This window comes from Haemorhous mexicanus, chromosome 14 (genome assembly GCF_027477595.1).
Source record: "Haemorhous mexicanus isolate bHaeMex1 chromosome 14, bHaeMex1.pri, whole genome shotgun sequence".
Classification (NCBI taxonomy): Eukaryota; Metazoa; Chordata; class Aves; order Passeriformes; family Fringillidae; genus Haemorhous; species Haemorhous mexicanus.
In genome coordinates, this window is record NC_082354.1 from 19495659 (window position 1) to 19517016 (window position 21358).

Below are 21358 nucleotides of genomic sequence, written 5' to 3' on the forward strand. Positions count from 1 at the left end.
AAATCCTGCTTGGGATGGAGGGGAGGGAGCTTTGTCAAGCTGCATTTTGGTGTTTTGAAGGTATTGGATTCTGTCACAGTTGTGGGAAATTCTAATAAATAGTAATATTAGAATACATGTGGTCTCTCTTTAAATCATAAATCAAAGTGCAGATTTTTTTCTTTATTGTGTCTCTGTTTAAGCAAAATATTTTAGCCTCTGTTATGAATCTAAATGGGAGAAATAAGCAGTCTGCTTTCAGGCTTCCAGTATATTAATATAGATTGTCTCCCAATTTATTTATCCTGCTGTTGTGCTACTGAAAATGTGTTTTTTGAATTGCATATTGCATTCTGTCATTTTGGGAGCAGAGCTGGATTTGTCATGTGGTGAATCTGAGTTTTCAGCAGTGAGTTCCACCCCACTGTCAGGCCAGGGGAGCTGACAGCTCTGGCCCTACCTGCATAAATCATGGCCCAGCTCAGCCTGACTTTGTCCTGCTGACAGCTCTGAGCAGCTCTGCCTTTCAGCTGAGAGTGTGGAAGCCAGACTCAAAGCCAAGTCATACAAAAATACAAATAAAAGGGGTTTGCTTTTTTTTATGATGGGTTAGAGAGGTGCAAAGGCAGGTTTGGAATTGGGAGAATACACAGAGAGTGCTGTAGGAGACAGAAAATACTGAAAATGTATTGAGGGGTGAACATTCTCCTGTGGTGGTTGTTTGTAGGGTAAAAGAGTGGGGGAAATATGGTTTAATTGGTTTAAATAATATATGGTTTAAATAAAATATGGTTTAATTTGGAAGAATGTTAGAAAAGCTGGCTGGACAAAGAGAAGACTGAAGTAGAGCCCAGGCTGATGTGCAGAGGATCCAGGCTGAAGGCACTGTCCCAGGCTGAGTACAAATGGACAGGACCTTTTTAATACCTCAACTTGAATAAAACCAGGAAGGTTCCTTTTACTGAGGACCTTTGCCCAGAGGGGGAGGAGAAGACCTTACAGATTGGATATTTGGGAGGCTTTGGAGGCCTCATTTGAAAGTCTGGATCTGTGCAGATTTCCTGTGAATGTCTTTTCTGCGCAGGGCTTCATTTCTCACAATCCAAAGTGGATGATAACAATACCTGGACAACAAAGATCCTGGGACAGCAGAATTTTTGCTGTGCAGAGAGCTCTGGGCTGGTCTGGCTGCTTTCAAGGAAAAAGAAAGAACCACTGTCTGATCTGCAGTGTAATTGTGTAGCTCCTCTTGAAAGAGGTGCCCACTGACCTGTTTCACCAAAAGCCAGGTCAGCACCTGAGATCTGATCAGTGTCCTGCTGGTAGAGGTGAATAAAGTCAAAGTTCATGCTGGCATCATCTCCATCAGCACCTCCAGAGCTGTGCACAGAGCAGGAACGGTGCTGTGCACGGATCAGGAATGGTGCTGTGCACAGAGCAGGAATGGTGCTGTGCACAGAGCAGGAATGGTGCTGTGCACAGAGCAGGAATGGTGCCTAGCACAGAGCAGGAATGGTGCTGTGCAGGGAGCAGGAATGGTGCCTAGCACAGAGCAGGAATGGTGCTGTGCACAGAGCAGGAATGGTGCCTAGCACAGAGCAGGAATGGTGCCTAGCACGGAGCAGGAATGGTGCCTAGCACGGAGCAGGAATGGTGCCTAGCACGGAGCAGGAATGGTGCCTAGCACGGAGCAGGAATGGTGCCTAGCACAGAGCAGAAATGGTGCCTAGCACAGAGCAGGAATGGTGCCGTGCACAGAGCAGGAATGGTGCCGTGCACAGAGCAGGAATGGTGCCGTGCACAGAGCAGGAATGGTGCTGTGCACAGAGCAGGAATGGTGCTGTGCACAGAGCAGGAATGGTGCTGTGCACAGAGCAGGAATGGTGCCTAGCACAGAGCAGGAATGGTGCTGTGCAGGGAGCAGGAATGGTGCTGTGGACAGAGCAGGAATGGTGCTGTGCAGGGAGCAGGAATGGTGCTGTGCACGGAGCAGGAATGGTGCTGTGCAGGGAGCAGGAATGGTGCTGTGCACGGAGCAGGAATGGTGCTGTGCACAGAGCAGGAATGGTGCTGTGCACAGAGCAGGAATGGTGCCTAGCACAGAGCAGGAATGGTGCTGTGCACAGAGCAGGAATGGTGCTGTGCACAGAGCAGGAATGGTGCTGTGCACGGAGCAGGAATGGTGCCTAGCACAGAGCAGGAATGGTGCTGTGCACAGAGCAGGAATGGTGCCGTGCACAGAGCAGGAATGGTGCCGTGCACAGAGCAGGAATGGTGCTGTGCACAGAGCAGGAATGGTGCCTAGCACAGAGCAGGAATGGTGCCTAGCACAGAGCAGGAATGGTGCTGTGCACAGAGCAGGAATGGTGCTGTGCACAGAGCAGGAATGGTGCCTAGCACAGAGCAGGAATGGTGCTGTGAAGGGAGCAGGAATGGTGCTGTGCAGGGAGCAGGAATGGTGCTGTGCACAGAGCAGGAATGGTGCTGTGCACAGAGCAGGAATGGTGCTGTGCACAGAGCAGGAATGGTGCCTAGCACAGAGCAGGAATGGTGCCTAGCACAGAGCAGGAATGGTGCTGTGCACAGAGCAGGAATGGTGCCGTGCACAGAGCAGGAATGGTGCTGTGCACAGAGCAGGAATGGTGCTGTGCAGGGAGCAGGAATGGTGCTGTGCAGGGAGCAGGAATGGTGCTGTGCACAGAGCAGGAATGGTGCCTAGCACAGAGCAGGAATGGTGCTGTGCACAGAGCAGGAATGGTGCCTAGCACAGAGCAGGAATGGTGCTGTGCACAGAGCAGGAATGGTGCTGTGCACAGAGCAGGAATGGTGCTGTGCACAGAGCAGGAATGGTGCCTAGCACAGAGCAGGAATGGTGCCGTGCACAGAGCAGGAATGGTGCCGTGCAGGGAGCAGGAATGGTGCCGTGCACAGAGCAGGAATGGTGCTGTGCACAGAGCAGGAATGGTGCTGTGCACGGAGCAGGAATGGTGCTGTGCACAGAGCAGGAATGGTGCTGTGCACAGAGCAGGAATGGTGCTGTGCACGGAGCAGGAATGGTGCTGTGCACGGAGCAGGAATGGTGCCTAGCACAGAGCAGGAATGGTGCCGTGCACAGAGCAGGAATGGTGCCGTGCAGGGAGCAGGAATGGTGCTGTGCACAGAGCAGGAATGGTGCTGTGCACAGAGCAGGAATGGTGCTGTGCACGGAGCAGGAATGGTGCTGTGCACAGAGCAGGAATGGTGCTGTGCACAGAGCAGGAATGGTGCTGTGCAGGGAGCAGGAATGGTGCTGTGCACAGAGCAGGAATGGTGCCGTGCACAGAGCAGGAATGGTGCCGTGCACAGAGCAGGAATGGTGCTGTGCACAGAGCAGGAATGGTGCTGTGCACGGAGCAGGAATGGTGCTGTGCACAGAGCAGGAATGGTGCAGCTGCTCGTGCCAGTTGCAGAAAGATTTTCTCAAGAAAAGCTTGGAGATGGGGAGAGGGTGGAGAAAGAGGGAGCATTCAGGGAAAGGGCTCAGCCTAACAAATGGAGGAGGACAAGGCCACAGGAGTCAGGTCTCATTGTCATTACTGGCAAAAGCAGTAGGAGATTGTCAGTGTTTGGGTGGTTTGGGGTGGTTTTTATCTTTCTGAGTAAATTGTCATGTAGGGTGCTGGCATCCTCATCCTTGTTCTTTGGTAGTGTTTCAGTGCTCTCATGCAAGTAGAAGCTGAAAAGCAATTCTGTGCAACTTGGAGGAGGGAGTCCTGATGTTACTTCTACCCTGGTTAAATACTCAGAGAATTTTCTGTGCTCAGCATGGGTTAGTCAGGATTTAACCGAGTACAGAACTCTGGTCATTTGCCTTGGCACTGCAATTGAGATTTCTTGGCTTTGCTCCTGGCCTCCTTCAGTTTCCTCACCTCACTTTGCTTGATAACCTGCTCTACCAAACTTCTCTAAGTGTCTTCACAGAAAGTTTTTGTGTCTTGAGGGGTTTGGGTGGAAGTTATTTGTATGCTGCACTTTTCAGTTGAGTCCCTTCAGCAGAAACACTTCAGAAATCACAGTTTCCATCTTTGTCCTTATTTTCCCACTCACAAACTTTTTTCTTTCTTTTTTTCCTATTTTTTTTTTTCCTTCTTCCACAGTTGAAACGTGTCTGTTCTCAGTGCAGCCACTCATAACAAACAGCAGGTGTGGTGGGTGTTTCCAGGCACGTTCAGCAATGCTCCTAATCCACTGCTGGACTGCAGGGAGAGCTATTTTTGCCATCAGCAGAGTGTGGAGCCTTGGCTCACACACTGAATTCTGGCAAACTTTGCTCTGTTAAGTGCAAGAGGGATTTTATTCATTGTGCAGCCTCCAAATAAATATATGTGCCTGTCCAAATGCATTGTTAAATTCTTCAGAGGGAAAGAGCTTAGGTTGGGAGACTTGCCATTTTCCTCTAATTAGGAAACAAACAGAACAAACCTGGACCTGTACAATTAAAACCTTTATTTATCCAAAAGAAATTTTAAAAAAACAAGCTATGATTAATGTCCACGTCCTTTGGAGTTCAGTGTAGGTGTGGAGCTTTTCCTTCCCTCCCCTCTAAAACAAGGAGGTGTCAGAAAAAGGTGATTAAATCTAAGCTGGTGCCAGTGGCATTGCTGCCAGGATTTAACCTTCCAGCTGAGGAAAACCTCAGCCTCTGGCAAGTTGGAAGGATTTTAGTACTTGGGGTTTCTTGGGTAAGTTAGGGAGGAATGGCTTCTGGTTTCAGTGTTTTGTGTTGTGGCAGTTGGTGGCTCCGGGCACTGGCTGTGGGCTGGTTAAACACCTCACAGGCTGCTCCAGAAATTGCATCTTCCTGCCTCCTTCCCTGGACACCACCGAGCACATCACCATATTTTGTCCACCATAATTGTCAGAAATTCGGGTTTCCACTGGCGACTGTGGGGATTTGCTCTGAGCTGGCTGAAGTTTAAAACAGCCCAAAACTACAGATGGGACTGTGCCCACGTGCAGGGGGAGCTCCTCCTCCCGCTGGGATTTGTGTTCTATCCACTCCTTACACCCAAGTGCAAATGCCCCCATTCTCACTCATGGATGCATCACACCTTCCCAAGGCCTGTATTTATTAGTGTGCTGAGGTTTTACATTGCTCAGCTGTGCAGTGCTCTGTGTGTGCTGAAAGTTTGATGTTCCTCTTGTTTTCCCCCTCTTTCCCCCCAGTTTCCCAGAGTGTGCCAGAAGTTCCTTAATGTGTTGATTCAAACTGGTTATATTTTCAAATGTGACTTTTTCTGCCTTTGTTTTCTTCATGAATAAAAGAAATTCTCATTACATTCTTCTTGTGGCGAGTGTGTGTGTGTCTCTATAAAAAATAGTCTTTGAAATGTGAGTGGAACAATTTCTTCATAACTGATTTAACTTGTAAATTTATGGAAGTCTCATCAGAAATTCTAAGGACCTTCCTTGGGCCTGGCATCTTACAAGTGATCTCTTTAGATGGCAGTGTGAAGTGTTTGAGGGGTTGTAGCACTCTCACTGCTCAGGAAGAATTAGTGCAAGAGGAAGTCAAGAGCATATCCTTGGGAGAAATTCCTGTTTCCATTGAAAAGATTCTGTAAGAGCCCAGAGGGTCAGGAAAACAGAAGGTGCTGTTCTGAACCGGCCTCTTTTGAGTGGTACAGAGACCCCACATACAGAAAAATTATTGGCAGTTTGTCCATATCCTCTTTGTCTGATTAAACAGGAATTTTTAAACCTCATTGACCAGGTTTAAACCTGAGTTTATACCCTGAGTTTGGGGTAAGGGATGAAGGGCTAGAACCACGTGCTGCTCCTGCTCTGCTAACCATCCCAGCAAGTCAGCAATGTCTCCTTGAAAGGAGAAACCCATGGCAAATAATTAGCATTCAGTGTCCTTCTCTGGCCCTGGTGACAGCTCTTCCTTGGTGCCTCTGGCAGCCAGCTCTGCTCACTCAGCCTGGGAGCTCTGGGTCAGCCCTGAGCAGCAGCCAGGCTGTGCCCTGAGAGAGCAGGCAGGGCTCAGACCCTGAGTACTGGTGTGCAGCAAGGCTTAGCCAGGGAGCTGCTGCTCTTTGAAGGGCTGAGGGGCAATTTTGGGGTGGGGTGGGACACAAAAACACTGCCCTGCTTGTCCCTGTGTGTGCAGAGCTGCCCACGAGGAGAAACAGGGTCAGGGGAGCTCAAAAATCATCAGGGAGAGGAGAGGAGAGGAGAGGAGAGGAGAGGAGAGGAGAGGAGAGGAGAGGAGAGGAGAGGAGAGGAGAGGAGAGGAGAGGAGAGGAGAGGAGAGGAGAGGAGAGGAGAGGAGAGGAGAGGAGGATGGAGAGGAGGATGGAGAGGAGGATGGAGAGGAGGATGGAGAGGAGGATGGAGAGGAGGATGGAGAGGAGGATGGAGAGGAGGATGGAGAGGAGGATGGAGAGGAGGATGGAGAGGAGGATGGAGAGGAGGATGGAGAGGAGGATGGAGAGGAGGATGGAGAGGAGGATGGAGAGGAGGATGGAGAGGAGGATGGAGAGGAGGATGGAGAGGAGGATGGAGAGGAGGATGGAGAGGAGGATGGAGAGGAGGATGGAGAGGAGGATGGAGAGGAGGATGGAGAGGAGGATGGAGAGGAGGATGGAGAGGAGGATGGAGAGGAAAAAGGAAAGGAGCTCAGTCTGACTCAGAGCCTTGAACTGCATTTGCAGCTGCTCCAGGTCACCCACTCTGTTTTCTTTTCTCTTGGCATGTAATTTATTTTTTTTTTTTTAAGATTACCTTGAGGTTTAGTTCAGCAACAGGGCAAGCCTGACTTAGCAGAGTTTTAATGAAAAAAAAAGATGTGTCTGGTCTTGTGTTCATTCTGAGTAGCTCTGCCCATTGTGGGGTGCTCATGGTTTGCTCTCTGCCTGGACCCAGGGATGGAGACTGCCCAGAACGTTGGTCACTCTCCTAAGGCTTGATCCAAGGCTAATTGGGGTCAGGGTACCATCTCCTGTTACCTTGATTGAGGCTTGGATCAGTTTTTAGTGCTGCCAAGTTTATGAAGCACTGCATGAATTCTGAACACTTGCTCAATGCTAAGTTAGAGCAGATGAGGGTGGTGAATGTATCTTTTGAAAAACATATGCAAATGTTATATATAGCCATGGACTTGTTCTGGAGCATGAAAGCACACAGAAATGTGTGTTCTCTTGTTACCTTGGGATATTTACTTCTTCTAGAGCAGATCCTACATATTTCAGAGGTCTTGGTGCTTTGTGCCTCAGTATTTAGTGTATAATCAACACAATATTTAGTTTCATATTAGTTTACTCAGTTTTCTACTGATCAGCAGATAACTTATCCTGGAACTTTTAATGGACTTTTGTCAGAGCTGTCTGTCACACAGAAACTTTGCTACTACTGCTAATAAAAGCACCCAACTCCTCATTCTTTGGCACACAATCCTCTTTGGGTCAATTCCACTTTATTTTGTACCCTGACATCTCAGATATTTCCTGAGCCTTTGAGACCCTTCACTGGAGTCCCAGAGTGAAATAATAATAATTTTCTTATTGTCTTCTGTGTGAAACAGCCCTGCAGACCTCATGCACACTGTGTAAAACCTTGAGCACAGCGTGGCTGTGGTGCCCAAACACACAGAGAGGCAGAAATGCTTCTGGAGTTGTGAGATGCTTTGCTCTGTGTTGGCCACTGCTTTCTCCTCTGCTGCTCTCATCTTGCAGTGCCCCACGTCCCAGTGTTTGTTTACTGCAGAATGTGTTTGGAGCTGATTTGGCACATCTTTAATTTACAGCAGGGATGTGCTTAAGGGTAGGCTATAATGCAAACTTTCTGTATGTTTACAAAATTAAAGGAAAATAATCGTTTTGAACATATTGCATCTGCTGCTGTTTTATGGGTGTGTTATAACAATTTTATGCAGCTCCATTCAGCATGGAACTAAAACTGAGAACACAGTTTATTAATTTAGCAGGTTGAACTTTAAAGGGATTTTTGTTCTGCTGCAGAAGAGGCATTGTAAACAAGAACTTAAGGCAGCAAAATAATAAAATAAAACAAGGTAATCATAAATTATCCCTATTCAGGAGGAACAAGTCCACTGTTCCCTCTTAGTGGAAAAAAATGAAGACAAGAGAGGCAAACTTATATAGGCTGTGCAAACTAAAAGGAACACATTCATATTTGCAGTTCTTATTGAAACAGGTTTGGTTTTTTTCCTTGACTCGTTTTCATGTTTGAGAACAAGTGTCTGTTCTTGTCACATGAGGCAGTGCAAGAAGCTTAAGATGATTCAGAGCAGTATTAAAAACGAGGCTGCTTTAACAGGAATGCACTGATAATCTGCACTGGGGGAAAACTCCTTTGCATCCCCAGTGAGGCAAAGTGTCTAACAGGTGTCTCTGACCTGTCAGCTGGGCCCAGAGCCAGGCCAGAGCTGAGGAAGGTTTCAGAGAGCTGCAGCTCAGGCAGAGTTTATTTTGGTGACCCAGGGACCCACAGGTCCAGGGTTTGCACTGTCAGGCAGGGCCTCAAGCCTTCCCAAGCCCAGCCTGTCTATCAAGAGGTTTTGAAATGTAATTTCTGTTATGGAAACACAACTTTCCCATGTGGTAAATGCTTATTTGCTTCAGAAATGGGATAAACACTGCAGTGAGTCACTGCATCAAATGGCACCAGCTGAAATGAAACATGTGTGAGCTCAGAGCAGCTCTCCAGGAGGGTAGGGAAGGCACTGGAAGGAGGAAATGGAGCCCATGGCAGGTTGGAGAAGAGGGATGGAGAATTGCTCCTTGGCCTTATCCTACCTGGAACTCACAGGAAGAAAGTAGGGGGAAAAGGAGGAGACCCTAATCCCAAAATCTGTACGGTGTGTCTGGAGGTGTGGATTTTGTGCTTGGCAGTGGACTGAGAGGGTGAGGTGTCAGGTGGAGAGCTCAGCAGTCAGGCTGAGGTGAAGGAAGGATATACAGGTAGTTAAGTACTGCTTGTTCTAGTGAACAAGCCATTGAGCTCAGCTGTCCCCAGCCCTGTGCTGGAGCAGAGCTGACAACAGCAGAAATTCCATTTATGATGTTATGGGTGCTCCTTGTGACTGAGCTGTGGCAGCAGACAAAAGGCAGCCTTGTAGCCTCTGTCCACTTTGAGCTGCCATCCATTCTGCAAAATAATCCCTGAGGTTAATTTCCATCCTTAATTCTTCACTGAAACCTCATCAGACACCTTGGAGCACACGTTGTGCTGTTGGTTTCTCCATGCACAGCTCATCTACAACATTTTATTATGAAAAAGAGCAATCTCTTCAGCAGAGCTTACCAAATGGGGCAGATTCCATAAAGAGCCAGCACTGCCTTCTGAAACAGAGCAGTATCTCATCTGCTTTTTATCTGTGAATTTAGAGTCTTATTTTTTGCCTTTGTCCTTCACTCCATATCTCTATTCTAAAGATCCAGCAAAAATACTAATACTCCTTGGCAGCATAAGCAGGTCACAACTCAAATGAGCTCTGAATATTGTTCCCAAGGGAACCAAGAACTATGTCACACTTGCTTAATTTCAACATACATATATTCAGAAATTTTGGGAGTGAGGGTATACATTGAAAGTTAGATTCTTAATGTAATCAAACATGATGAAATATTTTATTAGGTGACAGCTAAGCTTGAAAGGGAAAATCATATTTTTTTCTTCCCATGACTTATTTATGGATGGGGGGGCAGAACTAGAAAAGCTATGAAAATGTAATACTATTAACATCTAAATATTCAATACTAGATGAAAATAGGAATGGACTATAAACTTTTGTTTTGAGCACAGGCTGGATGGTTTCTGAAATATGATTGCAGGTTCTAGAGGAAAAGGCCTGCAGAAATGATTCTTCCTGTCTGTAACAATAAAATTGTTTTGGGCCTTGTAAATGATCTTTATGTTAATGGATGCTAATGAGAAATGCTGCTTAATGCTGGCATTCCCAGAATGGATCTGCACTTTGCCACGCACCCAAACAGAAACATTACAGAAAGTTTCATGGCCACAAAACCAAAGCCATGCATGCAGTTGCCCAGGGCAACAGGATGGTTTTTCTGACTCATTTGGCTGCATTAGAGCTCTGGAGAGAGGAGCTGCTGCTGCTGCTGCACGGCAGGAAAGGTCAGCACAGAGGGGAGCAGGCTCTTGGCAGCGTGGGCTGTGCTCCTGGAGGAGCAGCACCATCCCTCCAACCATCCATCCATCCATCCATCCATCCATGGATCCACAGATCCATCCATCCATCCATCCATCCATCCATCCATCCATCCATCCATCCATCCATCCATCCCTCCCTCCATCTATCCAAGGATCCACAGATCCATCCATCCATCCATCAGTGGATCCACAGATCCATCCTGTCCCTTCATCCATCCCTCCATGGATCCATCCATCCATCCATCCCTCTCTCCATCCATCCAAGGATCCACAGATCCATCCATCCATCCATCCATGGATTCACAGATCCATCCATTCATCCATCAGTGGATCCACAGATCCATCCCATTCCTCCATCCATCCATCCCTCCCTCCATCCATCCATGGATCCATCCATCCTTCCCTCCCTCCATCTATCCAAGGATCCACAGATCGATCCATCCATCCATCCATGGATTCACAGATCCATCCATCCATCCATCCATCCATCCATCCATCCATCCATCCATCCATCCATCCATCCCTCCCTCCATCCATCCATGGATCCATCCATCCATGGATCCATCCATGGAGTCACAGATCTATCCCTCCCTCCCTCCATCCCTCCATCCATGGATTCACAGATCCATCCATGGATCCCTCCCTCCCTTCCTCCCTCCCCTCAGCCCTGCCTGCCCCATCCTCCCCCTGCCCTTCCCTGGTTAATCTCAGCCCTGTGCTCAGGGAGCAGCACAGCTCCGTTTTTCCCATTCTCTGACAAGACTCTCTCTCTGTTGGAGTGCTGTTTGTTACACAATTAACAACTCTTTAATTGGTGTATTCCCAATCTCTGTGCCTGTGAACACCTCAAACTGCCCTGGCTTCCTTGAGCACTGATTCCCTGGGCTGATGTGCAGCTTTTGTGCTGCATGTTTGATTTATAGACCAGTGGGGGCTTTTCTGTTCCCTACCTGCTTGGAAATCTCTCTGGGGGACGGGCAGGGAAGAAATGGATACAAGATTCTGGTAGCTGAATAACTGGTACTGAGGGGTGTAAAAAGTTCATTAATTAGATAAAGCCATTTCCCAAGACAATCCTCTGCATATGTAAGGAGAGAGAAGAGGAATTGGTAAATAATGGCAAAGAGAGATCAGTGGTTCTTGGAGCTCTGCAGAGAGATGATGTGACCTGATACTGCTCATTACCCTGTGCTAGCACTGGAGCAGAATCTGGAGCAAACCTCTGCCCTACACTGTGCCTCTCACAGTAATTAACATCTCTGCTGACTGCTGGGCTTTGTTTCCATCAAGGTAAAGTCTTCCTTCCCCTCTCAGAATGCCTTCTGAGCTAGAGCAGTGTCACCAGCAGGCAGTTATCCATTAGAAACCAGCATGCCCAGGTACGTGTGGTTCCTCAGGTACCAGTGGAGAAGGAAATGTTTCCTGTGGGGGGACAGAATATGAGAAAATAAAGATAGTGCAGAAAGTAATCTGAGCCCTAAGGAGCTGCAGCTGGGCCAATTATCAGAGATTAGGAGCAGGCCTGACCTTAACTGGCCACAGCTGTAAGCAATGAGAAGAAGAGTGCTATAAAAGAGTGGGGTGGGGCTGGGCTCAGTTGGCTGCTGGTGAAGGAGAAAGAGGCAGGGTTCTGAGGAGCTGCTCACCAGAAACACCACCAAGGTATGGAACTCTTGTGATGAGGGGACAGCAGTGTGGAACCCCTGCAATGAGATGGCAACAAGTTCCCACTGGTTTTGGTAAATTTTCTTGAAGAATATTTACAGAGTTTGAAACAGAGGGACAGTCAGTGCTTGTCTTGCTAAAACTGGGGAAGGTGAATGGTTTGTGATGTGCTATTTGCTATATGGGAGTGTTATTGGATAGTCACTGGGATATTAGCAGGGATGCCTGAATCCAGTTTATCCTGCTGCCTTCCCCCTTCCTGATTGTCTGCATGGTTCTTTCCTGTTTACAGTGCTTGAGGAAGCTTCAACCTGCCAAAGTTGTACCCTAGAGCAGATAATGTATAGAATGTATTTCCTCTTACACCAAATTTAGTCTATTATATTCTCAGGTTTAGGGGTTTTTATTTTGGGGGGTTTGTTGGGGTTGTTTAGAGGGTGGTTGGTGGGTTTTGTTAGCGTGGTTTTTTTTTTTTTTTTTTTGTCAGAAGATGAGAAATCTGTTGCTGGATTGTTAAGCAAATATTTTATCTAATGCTTTCCAGAAGTATTTGAACTTTGAAAGCTGTATTCAGTGCCCTTTTAAAGATGCTCAGCAAGCTTTTGTGGAACATAAAGGAAAGGAAAATGTTCGTGTATGCCCTTGTCTTGCTCTTATTGAGCATGCCATCTTCCCTGGGAGTAGCCCTTAACTATAAAAGAATGATGGGAGTGTGCTCTGAGCAGAGCTTTGGAGTTCCCTGCTCTGGGTTGTTTTATTCCTCTTGCAAAACAACTGTTCCAACACCTGGGTATTAATGCACACTCAATTCAATGTAATTAACACGCTTGTAAAAAATCTTATCTTTTTTTTCTTTACTGCTCCTAAAAACTGTGTCTGAAATCCCTGTTCTGGTTTTCAGCCACGAACAAACAAATACCAATATTTATTTGATTACTGCCTGTGCCCATGAAACAGGTTTTGAAAGGAATATTGTTAATTCAGACAGCAGATCCACAGTGTCTCCCTTCTGAGACTCCCTGCATATTCTCTTATCTTCAACCAGTGTCTGATGAATTGTACTGAGCATACTTTTCAAATGGGTCATTATTTTCCTTCTTTTTAGAGGAGTTCTAAACTGCAGCTTTAGATGGCTCTTTTGGCCTTTTTTTATTTTTTTTTTTTTTGAGCTCTCAGGATGAATTTTTTACTGCCAGCTGGGGAGATCTGTAAAACTGTCCAGAGTTATTAAGGGTGGAGTCAGTATTATAAACTCTAAGTTTGATTTCTACCTAGTGACAGTGAAGGCATTGAACAAAGCTATTTCTCAATATCACATCCTGTGAACTTCCAGCTTCTCTCTTCAGGCCAAGATGTGGAAATATTATTATTGACCAGAACCAATTATAAATATACACTCTGTTCTGCATGGCACAGAAAAGGGGTGCTGGGGTGGCAAGGAAGAACTTTTCTCTGTCTTTAGCTCAAGTAGCTCACATCAATACAAAGCAAAGTCTCTCATGAAGCACAATCAAATTAATACTGCTGGCAACCAAAAGTGAAGTGCTAATATGCAGGAAAGCACACAGATGTCAGAATTGAACTTTCCTGCTCTCAGTTCTGCATCTCAAAAACAGTTTGTAACTAATGGATTGTGTTGGTGGGAGAGGAGGATTTGCCTGCCTCGTGCTGTAAAGATTGTGCAGAGATTTTACAGCTGAAGTGGGGCTCTTTGAGTTTGCAGTGCAGAGGGGACAGTGACTAATAGGGTGTGGAATGCACCTTTAACAATATAACATGAACCAACAGAGAAATCAAAAGGGCTGGATGGAAAGTACCAGGTAAGAATGAGAGAAGGAGTGGAAGTGAGAATTAAAATGGAAATAATAATCTTGGCTGAATTGAGTGGAAACTTGAACTGGAGTTATTAGTCTGCAGCGGAGAGGAGTGAACTGAGGCTCTCAGAATGAGACGTGCCCCTCACTGGATGCTGCTTGCAGTGCTGGGGAGGTTTCCTCTGAGCTTTTGGAAGCATTCAGTTCACCATCAGCCAGCAGCAGGAGGTGTCAAGCAGAAGCTGAGGCAGGGGAAATGTGCTGCCTGCAGTCAGGAGGCACAGCCAGGGCTGCCCTGGCCAGCAGGGCTCAGAGGGGCTGCAGGAGGAGCATCCCTGGCTGGCATTGCTGCTGGCCTGGCTCTTTGCAGGGCTCTGGGGGGTCCCAGTTGCTGGGGTCCCAGCTGTGGGTTTCTCTGGGGCTGGATTGAAGGCACTTGAGATGATATTTCATGTTCACACTCAGTGTTTATTATTTCTTATCAGTAACACAGTCTCACTGCTGTGAGTTCTGCAGCTTTTCATCAGAAGGCACAGAATGGCCACAATCTCTTGGTACAAGGGCTTTTAAGACTAACCTATCCAATTAAGGGCTGACACCTGGGTTATTTCCCCTTTTAACCCAATAACTGATCCCACAGAGCCCTCAATGGGACTTTTCTGCCCAATTCCAAAATGCCACCCAAACCCATGGAGAAGGAGGAAGAAGAAGGATGAAGAAGAAGCCCAGGATGACACCCTGTGCCCTCCCTCTTGCTCCCATCCCCAGCACACTAAAAACCCCAAACCCTCAATGTCTCACCCAGTGACACACCCACACTGCTCTCTATAATCTACTGCACACTTCTGTGGGTTCCAGTCTGTCTTGGAGTCTGGGAAACTTTCTCCATGAGTGAGGGTCAGTCAGTGCCCCCCAGGGGTCAGGGCACCCCAGAGCAGACAGAGGAATATTCCCTGTGTGCCCTGGGTTTGCACAGGCTGGCTCAGCCCTGCCAGGCTGCCCTGGCTGCCCTGGGTGTTGTGGCACAGGCTGGGATTGCAGTTCCCAGCTGGGGCAAGGCTCTCATTGCCCCCTCCCCATCCCATAAAACCACTCCACAGAAACATACCCAGGGAAAATATTCATTTCAATAATATGGAGAAGTGCTAAATAGTTGCACTTGCTGTTTTATCCACACAGAAATGAAAGGTGAATATGTTTTGTGGAGTACTGAGAGCTGGTGCTGGATGAGCTCTTTTATTGGTTAAAACTGAATACAGGAGAAATGTTTTCTTCTCACACCTTTCATTAATCTGGCTCTGTATTTTTGCAGACAACACTGAGCATCAGAGAAGCAAGATGCCTACTAAGATCATATTATAAATTCTCATCATATTTCTTCTTTGCTTTTTATTGCTTCCTTACTTGGCTTGACATTTTCATAAGAATAAAGTACAGTACCAACATCAAGTTGTTCTCTCTCAGGTTTACAAAGTAAAAAAAAAAATAGTTATTTGATAAAAATGCTGGAAAGGTGAAAGAAAACATTGGAATCCAAGCTAGAAATGGGATGGGTTTTGCCTTTTTTCTTCCCCTGTCTTGTTCTTATTCAGAAGCAGGTGCACTGTTTTGTTAATAGCTCCAATGGCTGCTAATCCAGGGCAGGGTTCCTGATGTCTGAGATCACTTTTCTTCCTGTGCTGAGGTAAAATGAAGAAAATATCAGTGTGCATACTAATTCTCTTTAAGTGGTGGTGTGATTTTTATTTTTGTTGTTCTTGCCAGCCCTGATTCTGACTCAGATCACAGGACCCAGTCTCTAACTGTTCTGTCCTTGACAGCAAATCATACACAGAGAATAAATATTAATAAAGAGCTGATAGTTACTCCCATGTAAGTTTAGTTAGACTGCATCAGCTAATTTGCAAAGGCTGTCTCAGGGAGAATCTGCAGTGAATTTGTGCATTTTTCCCATTTCTCTGGTGTTTAGTCTTGTCTTCCCCTCAATTCCTGTTACAAGAACCAGTGGGATAGAGAAACCAAGGTCACCTTATGGACCAGTATCCTGTGGGCCCTCAGAGCAGAATTATAGAGATTTTGAATCAGTAAATTTGAATATAAAGTAAGAGTTTGCTGCAGCTCTGGTGAGGATTTTTAGAAGCACCTGGGGGATATAAATATGAATAATCCAAAGCACTAATTGAAAAGCCACTTGTTTAGAAGGTGTGGTTCAACTTCTCATCCTTGGCATGAGGAAGGGTTCATTTTTCTGCCGTTGCTGTCATTGTGTGGGGCTCCTTTGCTGGGTTTGTGTGTGTGGCAGCAACGTGGAAGAGTTCTTCAGGAGCTGTACCAGGCTCAGCATTACCTGTCAGTTTGTTCTGAAGTGAATTGGGCTGCAGAGTTTGCTTTGTGCTTGATGCTTTCAGGAGTTCAGAGTTTGAAACGGGTTCAATTGCTAATTGATGATGCATAAAATTGTGCTATAAAACACCATCTGAATTTCCCTGCAAACATTCAATTAGGATCAAGTGTTTCTCAGAACTCTGCTGTGCAATGAATCTTGTGCTGGATTTTCTAAAATCTTACCAGACCTGATCATGTGTTATCTCAGCTGAACCATGTTTTCTAGGAAGTCACAGTTTACTTTGTTATGGGGCCCTTCAGGAGGTGCTGTGGGAACGTGGGCACCTCCCAAGCTCTGTGGGAGAGGAGAAAATACAATTTCTGTCCTGTGTGACCCCCAGGTGTCCCCAGAACCCCAAGTGCTCTCAGCCTGGGCATTGCTGGCTTATTGCAGGGCAGGTGGACCAAACTCCAGCTCTGCCTTCAGAGCTCCCTGCTGCTCCAGACTGCTGAGCTTTGTGCTGGGTGTGCTCATCCCTGATCTCCCCAGACCAGCCCAGTGCTCAGGAGCTCTCCAGTGATATTTATGATACCCCCAGTGCTTTCTGTCAGCTCTGACAAGGAGCTCCTTCCATGGCAGTGCCCTGAAAGAGAGCCAGCAAACCTCCAAAGGTGTTTCAGTGCAAAGTATAAAATGAGAATTGAGTTCTAATTGAGTTTTGTTTGGTTTGGAAGATTTGCAGTTGATTTTCACTCTTAATTTAATGTTGCAGAATGCTCAGAGAGTTCTAAAGAGTTTCAGTTTAAATTTGCCAGTTTCTGTTGTCCTTAGCAGGCAATGGTTTAACTAGTGGGGAGGGTTTGCCAAAACCAGGGACTGGGATGATCAGATTTAACTGAGGAGGGACAATTGTTGGTGTGCAGAAAAATGCTGAAACTCTTCAAGAGGCTTGCACAGTCTTGGAAAAAAGGATTCATTAAAAAACTCTGCTTGAAATGCTCCTGGCCATAGAAATTTTATTTTTCTTACCAGCACCAGGAGCACCTCTGACCCCCAATCCCTTCTGAAAGATCTCACGTGCACCACGAAGGCTGTGATCCCATTCAGGTTTCATGGATAAATTATTGTGGCCAAAGCCTGGCAGGAGTTCTGCAGTCAGGCCCAGAGCCCACAGGTTGGACAAGAGGAGAAGCCCTCTCTGTGCAGCCCTGCAGAGCTGCCTGGGTGGGGAGCAAAAGACAAGTTTCTTTTTGAGCAGAGGTTTTATTGACTAAGATGAAAGCAGTAGGAAAAGAAAATAATGCTGGAGAGCTCCTGAATGTCCTTCTGTACAAAACTGAAGGATTCTGTAATAAAAGGTGACTTTTCTCAAGTTTGGCCATTTCAGTGTTGCTCTGACATTAGGAATCCACAGATTGTGCTGAGTGGCAAGCATGGTTAACAACATATTTAATCAAGATCCAAAATGCTCCTGGTGCAGTTGGAATATAAACGTCTGCCCAAAAAAAGAAAAGGGGTTTAATTGTCTCACCTTATGCAATACAGAACTTGCAGATCAGTATAGAAGGAGAGATGGAATATCAATTTTCCTGCTTGATCTTTTCTACTTTATTGGAATATCTTATTTAACTTCCAGAAATAGCAAGTGTCTTCGAGAATAAAATTCTCCTTCTGTTAACATAGGGCTCATGACAACCTGCTAACCCTGGAAATTTAAGATCTGTTATCTAACAGTTGTAAGTGGTGACAGAGGAATATTTCTATTCTCTTTTTTGTCATATGCCAAACACCTCTGAAAGAAAGGGGTATTTCAGTCCTTAGAGCTAAAAACCTCTCATTGAAATTTCTGTTGGAACTTCTGTCAGAGGTTCTAGAATTTACATTTTAGCTCTGAGTAGGTTTTGGATTTATTGATTGATTGATTTGGGGGTGTGGGTGGGATTTGTTTGTTTTTCCCCAGAGGGAGTTAACTCCAGAGTTGTTGCCTAAATGCCTGCTGTGGCACAATTATTTCAGTTCCCAATTTCCTGTGCATCTGCTGAGGTGTCTCCAATGAGATCTCCCATTTGTGGCCATGGAGGGGATGCACTCCTCGTGCTGCTGACCCCTCCTCCCACCCCAGCTGGCTCCTCCTCACCCTTCTCCTGTCTTTTCAGTAACAACTGGCTGGTTCTTGGTCAGGTGTTCATGCTTTAGTCTGAATTTTCTTGTCATTGTCACTGCTTTAGTCCCTCCAGTGCCTGTGCAGCCTTAGGAAATCGATTGGGTGGATTTCCTTCCTGTGCATTTATTTAATAACATTAGATTTGTATGTTCTAATTGCTTTGAATCTCCCCATCAGTCCTTATCATTCTGTTATAATTTTATTAGTCTCATGCTTATTAGCTTCCTTTTTCATTTTGTTTTCCCCTACCTTTTCTTTTCCCAGCTTTCTCCCCCAGCCTTTACCACTGAACATTTTGGTCCTTTCCAAAATTTGTCATTTCTGAGGTGACTGTTCTTGTCCTGCCTGCCTCTGCCTCTTTATGATGTCATAATGTTGCCAAGCCATTGTTACTGATGCCTCACAGTTTACATTTTAATGGCTTTTTCAGTGCTTTCCATGTGGATCAGTGCATGAACATTCACAAACCACCAGCAGTGAGACACACACACCTCCAGAGCCCAGGAAAATATGTCACTGAAGCACTGGCAATATGTTCAATCAGCACTGCAGCCAGGGCTCGTCTGGGGAGCACAAATGGAGGGTCTTCAAGTGAGCAGCAAATCCTGCAGTGCAGAATGCTCCTCAGGAACACAAAACGTAGCAAATTAAGGGCACCAAACTGAATTATGGTCGGTGTTAAGGGATGGAATGGGTGGAAACTGCTGGGGAGTTCAATATCCACAAAAAGGGGGCTCAGCATCCTCCCCTGAGCCCGAGGTGAGCCATGAGCTCTGTCTGGGCAGCAGGTGGTGGCTTTCATCTCTCCCTGTCCATTTTGTGCAGTGAATTGGGTACTCCTGAGCGGGCAGAAGGAGGGGCAGTAGTCCTGAATGTTAAATCCACTTTGCTGTGGCTGCAGATGATCCCCAAACTGGAAGCAGTGCTGGTGCTCTGGGGCTCTCCCAGGCCTGGTGGAGCTGCCCTCCCATGGATGTCGAGGGCAATCAGTGTGAGCACTGGGACACAAACGGGTCCTGGTAATCTGGTTCTCATGTGAGCACACATTTCCATAAACCAAAGGGCTGGGGGAAAGGAGGAACAAAACCCAGAGCTAATTCTGTGAGCCATTTGCTAATTAAAGATCCAGCTCAGGCTGCTCCACTGTCTGCTCCATGGCTGTGACCTAATTTGTTCCTGAAAGAAAGACAAACCCCTTCCTTCAGGGTGGTGGTTTTTAGTGACAAAGAGTCTCACAATTATCTGTGTTCCTCAAAAATGAGACAACCAGCAGCTCTGGAATATTGCTGTCTGGTTTTTGTGTACCCATCTGTCTTCTCCAGGAATTTTATTGGCACGCAGGTCGATGCAAATTCCTGAAGATACAGAAAATAAATGAAATACCTGCAATGGTTTGCTGCAGTTTTGGGGGGATAGTTCAGCAAACAGGTCTTGGAAGTTGAAGTGTCACAATTTGGCTTCTTTCCAGTGCCAGGAGCACTTCCATTACAAGTTAATTCCGAGGCTTAGCTGCTGAAATAACATCATCGTGCTGGGCTTGGGAATTCTCTCCTTCTTATTAGATGTTAGTGATTTTTCAAAAAGCAAACCCAGAAAGCAGCCTGTCCCAGGGTTTTATTGCACTTTGTCGTGTGTGCTCTCCAAAACAGGGATTTCTGAAGCTCCTTTGCCAGAGCACTTCCATTTCTGCTCCTGCTGAGTCAGCAGCAGTTCAGCCTCTCCGAGGTGTGAGAGACAACTAAAATTTTATTGGCTACAGGTGTTTATTCTTATTTGACCCTAAAGCATATGAAACCCTGCTAGCAATTCAAGGTAATTAACAGTTTTCAATGCAAACGCTAATGCACACATTTGTAGGCAGTAATTAGAGCTTCTTCCCCCTCTGCCCTGACAAACTGAAATGTTCCTGAAAGCTGCCATCAGCATTTCCTCACTCTGGAACCTGAGCCAGGTCACTGTTAATTGTTTAAGAAATGCTATTTTGACAAACCTGATTTGATTTCAGACTAAGATTTCAGTTTTGTGCCCTGGCATTGTTTTTGTTGGCTCCTGTGGTCTGCCCAGCTCTGGGAAATCTGTCAGAGTTTCTTTCATTGCTGCTCTTGGTGGAATAATGGGATCCTCTCTGCATTTTGCCTGGAGAGTTTTGTCCTTTTTTTTTTTTTTTGTTGAAACAAAGGGCAAATAATCTCACAAACATCAGCATCTACAAAAATCTGTATGTGAATTTTTTACCATCCTGTGAAAGAATCAAAGTAAAAGTCAATATGAGCAGCAGAAAGAAATTCACCACAGAAAAGCAGACATCAGTTACTATGGAAAAGTGCTTCAAGAAGCATTTCTGAGCTTTAAACCTGCAGGGTTTTTTCTTAAATATCTGGGGAAGAAAATCTTTGGTCTGATTTAAGGTAGTTCATTCCTGTGTGTCTGATATGAAGGGCAAGTGAATTCAGGTTTTCTGTCCTTTCCAGTTAAATCTTTGGTGCAGTTTTAATAACCATTTAATGTAAAACAAGAGGAGATCTGTCCATGCTGCATGTAAGCCTTGTGCCCTAAGGACACGTTATTCTCTTTTCCACACTTGTGGTTCAAAGCTTTGTGTTTTTTCCTGAAGACACCCAGCCCACCCTGGCCCTTTCCTGGGGCAGGTTTGGATCATTTTGCTCTTCTGGGCTCTGGGTACCAGCACAGCATCTCCTGCCCTGGGCATTGCCAGCTCCTGGCTGGGGGCTGGCAGAGACAAGCTGGGCTGTGCCCAGTGCAGGGGGGATTCAGGGAATTCAGGGAGTTTGGTGCTGCTGAGCTCCTGGGGGCTCAGACACTCTGAGTACACCCAGCAGGCACCAACCATCCTGGCAGGCTGCTGAGCTGAGCCTGATCACTTCTCACACAAGTTTGGGGTTGTTAATAAAACAATTTCATTTTTTTTTTTTTTTTTAGTATTCTCTCTTAATAACCCTCTGAGCAGAGGATTTGGAGAATGCTGGAGCTGGTTGGTTTATTCCTGTTCTTTGTGCTGGGTCCATTAGCCAGATCTTGATGTGCTTACTTTCAGTGTTTAATATTCATTTCAGCTGGTGACCCAGACTGTTAAGATGTGAAAATACAGTTTCATTACAGTGAAGTATGCATAACTTAGAGGCAACTTCCATTGATGATTAAGTGAATTTGCAAATGGGAAGAGCCATAAGCCTAATGCAGACATAATAATACAACATGAAGAGAGGGTGAGAG

General features: G+C 46.0%; 1 long non-coding RNA gene across 2 annotated transcripts in view; it reads left to right on the top strand.

Moving 5' to 3' along the window:
* LOC132333946 (uncharacterized) overlaps positions 1-21358 on the top strand; it is a 285058-nt gene that overhangs the window by 29465 nt on the left and 234235 nt on the right. The gene's annotated exons all lie outside the window — the stretch shown is intronic.